Source organism: Lolium rigidum, chromosome 2, assembly GCF_022539505.1.
Source record: "Lolium rigidum isolate FL_2022 chromosome 2, APGP_CSIRO_Lrig_0.1, whole genome shotgun sequence".
NCBI lineage: Eukaryota > Viridiplantae > Streptophyta > Magnoliopsida > Poales > Poaceae > Lolium > Lolium rigidum.
In genome coordinates this window covers 22,088,029-22,093,921 of record NC_061509.1, presented here as the reverse complement: position 1 = coordinate 22,093,921, position 5,893 = coordinate 22,088,029, and positions in this window count along the sequence as shown.

Here is a 5,893-nt window from a genome sequence, read left to right as displayed (position 1 = left end):
CCATCGGATCCCGACAAACACAACATATAGAATTACATATAGATGATCTTGATCATGTTAGGCAGCTCACAAGATCCAACAATGAAGCACAACAAGGAGAAGACGACCATCTAGCTACTGCTATGGACCCATGGTCCGGGGGTGAACTACTCACTCATCACTCCGGAGGCGACCATGGCGGTGTAGAGTCCTCCGGGAGATGAATCCCCTCTCCGGCGGGGTGCCGGAGGCGATCTCCCGAATCCCCCGAGATGGGATTCGCGGCGGCGGCGTCTCGCGTAAGGTTTTCCGTATCGTGGCTCTCGGTACTGGGGGTTTCGCGACGGAAGCTTTAAGTAGGCGGAGGGTCAACGCGAGGGGCCACACGAGGGGCCCAGGGGATAGGTCGGCGCGGCCAGGGCTTGGGCCGCGCCGGCCTCCCTCCTGGCCACCTCGTGGCCCCACTTCGTTAGGTCTTCGGTCTTCTGGAAGCTTCGTGCAAAAATAGGACCCTGGGCGAAAGTTTCGTCCAATTCCGAGAATATTTCTTTACTAGGATTTCGAAACCAAAAACAGCGAAAACGACAGAATCGGCTCTTCGGCATCTTGTTAATAGGTTAGTTCCAGAAAATGCATAAATATGACATATAATGTGCATAAAGCATGTAGGTATCATCAATAAAGTAGCATGGAACATAAGAAATTATCGATACGTTGGAGACGTATCAAGCATCCCCAAGCTTAGTTCCGCTCGTCCCGAGCGAGTAAAACGATAACAAAGATAATTTCGAAGTGACATGCCATCATAATCTTGATCATACTATTTGTAAACATATGTAATGAATGCAGCGATCAAAGCAAAGGTAATGACATGAGTAAACAAGCTGAATCATAAAGCAAAGACTTTTCATGAATAGTATTTCAAGACAAGCATCAATCAGTCTTGCATAAGAGTTAACTCATAAAGCAATAAATCAAAGTAAAGGTGTTGAAGCAACACAAAGGAAGATTAAGTTTCAGCAGTTGCTTTCAACTTGTAACATGTATATCTCATGGATAATTGTCAACATAAAGTAATATAACAAGTGCAATATGCAAATATGTAGGAATCAATGCACAGTTCACACAAGTGTTTGCTTCTTAGGTGGAAGGAGATAGGTAAACTGACTCAACAATAAAAGTAAAAGAATGGTCCTTCAAGAGGAAAGCATCGATTGCTGTATTTGTGCTAGAGCTTTGATTTTGAAAACATCAAGAGAGTATAAAAGTAAAGTTTTGAGAGGTGTTTGTTGTTGTCAACGAATGGTAGCGGGTACTCTAACCCCCTTGCCAAACAAACCTTCAAAGAGCGGCTCCCATTTTATTTTATTGTTTGGGTGGCACTCCTCCCAACCTTTCTTTCACAAACCGTGGCTAACCGAATCCTCGGGTGCCTGCCAACAATCTCATACCATGAAGGAGTGCCTTTTTATTTTAGTTTTATTATGATGACACTCCTCCCCACCTTTGCTTTCTCAAGCCATGGCTAACCGAATCCTTCGGGTGCCGTCCAACAATCACATACCATGGAGGAGTGTCTATTTTTGTTAATTAATTTGGGACTGGGAATCCCATTGCCAGCTCTTTTTGCAAAATTATTGGATAAGCGGATGAAGCCACTAGTCCATTGGTGAAAGTTGCCCAACAAGATTGAAAGATAAACACCACATACTTCCTCATGAGCTATAAAACATTGACACAAATAAGAGGTAATAACTTTTGAATTGTTTAAAGGTAGCACTCAAGCAATTTACTTTGGAATGGCGGAGAAATACCATGTAGTAGGTAGTTATGGTGGACACAAATGGCATAGTAGTTGGCTCAAGGATTTTGGATGCATGAGAAGTATTCCCTCTCGATACAAGGTTTAGGCTAGCAAGGTTATTTGAAGCAAACTCAAGGATGAACAAGTGCAGCAAGACTCACATAAAAGACATATTGTAAACATTATAAGACTCTACACCGTCTTCCTTGTTGTTCAAAACTCAATACTAGATATTATCTAGACCTTAGAGAAACCAAATATGCAAATCAAATTTTAGCAAGCTCTATGTATTTCTTCATTAATGGGTGCAAAGCATATGATGCAAGAGCTTAAACATGAGCACAACAATTACCAAGTATCACATTATCCAAGACATTTTAGAATTACTACATGTAGCATTTTCCAATTCCAACCATATAACAATTTAACGAAGAAGAAACTTCGCCTTGAACATTATGAGTAAAGCCTAAGGACACATGTGTCCATATGCAACAGCGGAGCGTGTCTCTCTCCCACAAAGTGAATGCTAGGATCCATCTTATTCAAACAAAAACAAAAACGAAAACAAACCGACGCTCCAAGTAAAGAACACAAGATGTGATTGAATAAAAATATAGTTTCTGGGGAGGAACCTGATGATGTTGTCGATGAAGAAGGGGATGCCTTGGGCATCCCCAAGCTTAGACGCTTGAGTCTTCTTAAAATATGCAGGGGTGAACCACGGGGGCATCCCCAAGCTTAGAGCTTTCACTCCTCTTGATCATAGTATATCATTCTCCTCTCTTGACCCTTGAAAACTTCCTTCACACCAAACTTCAAGCAAACTCATTAGAGGGTTAGTGCACGATTAATAATTCACACATTCAGAGGTGACACAATCATTATTTTCACTTCTGGACATTGCATAATGCTACTGGACATTAATGGATCAAAGAAATAAATCCAACATAGCAAAAGAGGCAATACGAAATAAAAGGCAGAATCTGTCAAAAACAGAACAGTCCGTAAAGACGAATTTAGTAATGGCACCAGACTTGCTCAAATGGAAAAACTCAAAACTAATGAAAGTTGCGTACATATCTGAGGATCACGCTCGTAAATTGGCAGATTTTTTCGAATTTTCTAGAGGGAACTGTGCCCAGATTCGTGACAGACAGCAATGCTGTTTCTGCGCAGCAATCCCAAATATAACATCAACTTTGACATAGAAACTTTACTTGGCACAAAAACATGATAAGGAGAGGTTGCTACAGTAGTAAACAACTTCCAAGACTCAACAAAACAAAAAATTGCTGTAGGTAAAAACATGGGTTGTCTCCCATAAGCGCTTTTCTTTAACGCCTTTCAGCTAGGCGCAGAAAGTGCAAATCAAGTAACATCGAGAGACGGTGTGTCAACCTTACCTTGGGCTTTGTCCTTACCTTTCTTATTGTTTTTCTTTCCTTTTGGTTTAGGAAATATATGATTTCCCCCTGGTATAGAGGTGAATTTCAGAGTGCCTTCTCCCACATCAATGACTGCTCCCAATAGTTTCAGCAAGGATCTTCCGAGTATGATTTTTCCTGTTTCAATAATAAGATAATCAATGGATATTGTTCTTCCATGAATGGTTGTATGCACACCTGCAGCTATTCCCTTAGGAATTATAATAGAGTTATCAATGAGAGATATTTCTTCTCCCCTTCATCGACTCCCCAAAGTTTCAAAGATTTATAAATGTTTTCAGGCATAAGGCAAAATTCATACATAATATCACAGTAGGCATGAAGAGTTCGATCACCGATAACAATTTTAACAGAAGGGTCCCATAATGAGGGTTTAGGATTCTCTAAGACTTGTTCAAGACGATTACGAACACAGTGATAATTTTCATTTAAGCGAGATGTACTCATCTCGAGATTGTTCAATCTATTATAAATGCTAATAAGGGCTGAATCAAAGTTATTAGCTGAATCATGTGATGCAACCAATTTCTTTATGGCATTAAAAGCTTGATCCCCATTACAATGAAGGAAATCTCCTCCTACTAAAGTGTCCAAAGCATATCTATAGCGAACCATAAGACCAAAATAAAAATTACTAAGGAGCAAACTTAGAGTCATTTGAGGTTCGGTTTTACGATAAGAAGTAAAAATTCTAGACCAAGCATCCTTAAAACTCTCCTCATCCCCTTGTTTAAAAGTAAAAACTAATTCCTCAGGTGAAGAAGTAACAGGTTCAGAGCTAGACATGGTAATAAAAGTAACTAAATTTTTTTTGTATTTTAAATATAGAGTGCAGGACAATAAAGCAAACTAGATAAAGTAAATGCAAGTAACTAATTTTTTTGTGTTTTTGATATAGAGAGCAAGACAGTAAATATAGTAAAACTAGCAACTAATTTTTTTGTGTTTTGATTTAGTGCAGCAAACAAAGTAGTAAATAAAATAAAGCAAGACAAAAACAAAGTAAATAGATTGAGAAGTGGAGACTCCCCTTGCAGCGTGTCTTGATCTCCCCGGCAACGGCGCCAGAAATTTAGCTTGATACGCGTAGATGCACACGTCCGTTGGGAACCCCAAGTGGAAGGTATGATGCGTATAGAAGCAAGTTTCCCTCGGTATGAAACCAAGGTTTAATCGAACCGAGTAGGAGCCAAGAAGCACGTTGAAGGTTGATGGTCGCGAAATGTGATGCGGCGCAACACCGGGGATTCCGGCGCCAACGCGGAACCTGCACAACACAACCCAAGTACTTTGTCCCAACGAAACAGTGAGGTTGTCAATCTCACCGGCTTGCTGTAACAAAGGATTAAACGTATCGAGTGGAAGATGTTTGCAAGAAAACAGTAAACACAATTGTAGTAGATTGTATGCTATGTAAAGAATAGGACCGGGGTCCACAGTTCACTAGAGGTGTCTCTCCCATAAGATAAAGCATGTTGGGTGAACAAATTACAGTCGGGCAATTGACAAATAGAGAAAGGCATAACAATGCATATACATGATATGATAAATATAGTGAGACTTAATTGGGCATTACGACAAAGTACATAGACCGCCATCCAACTGCATCTATGCCTAAAAAGTCCACCTTCAGGTTATCATCCGAACCCCCTCCAGTATTAAGTTGCAAAGCAACGAGACAATTGCATTAAGTATGGCGCGTAATGTAATCAACAACTACATCCTTAGACATAGCATCAATGTTTTATCCCTAGTGGCAACGACACATCCACAACCTTAGAACTTTACATCCTTGTCCCAGATTCAATGGAGGCATGAACCCACTATCGAGCATAAATACTCCCTCTTGGAGTTAAGAGCAAAAACTTGGCCGAGCCTCTACTAATAACGGAGAGCATGCAAGATCATAAACAACACATAAACAATAGATTGATAATCACCATAATCATAGTACTCTCTATCCATCGGATCCCGACAAACACAACATATAGAATTACATATAGATGATCTTGATCATGTTAGGCAGCTCACAAGATCCAACAATGAAGCACAACAAGGAGAAGACGACCATCTAGCTCACGCTATGGACCCATGGTCCAGGGGTGAACTACTCACTCATCACTCCGGAGGCGACCATGGCGGTGTAGAGTCCTCAGGAGATGAATCCCCTCTCCGGCGAGGTGCCGGAGAGCGATCTCCGGAATCCCCGAGATGGGATTCGCGGCGGCGCGTCTGCGGAAGGTTTTCCGTATCGTGGCTCTCGGTGCTCGGGGGTTTCGCGACGGAAGCTTTAAGTAGGCGGAGGGTCAACGCGAGGGGCCACACGAGGGGCCCGAGGGGATAGGTCGGCACGGCCGGGGCTTGGGCCGCGCCGGCCTCCCTCCGGCCGCCTCGTGGCCCCACTTCGTTAGGTCTTCGGTCTTCCGGAAGCTTCGTGCAAAAATAGGACCTCAGGCGAAAGTTTCGTCCAATTCCGAGAATATTTCTTTACTAGGATTTACGAAACCAAAAACGAGCAGAAAACAGCAAGCGGCTCTTCGGCATCTTGTTAATAGGTTAGTTCCGGAAAATGCATAAATATGACATATAATGTGCATAAAGCATGTAGGTATCATCAATAAAGTAGCATGGAACATAAGAAATTATCGATACGTTGGAGACGTAT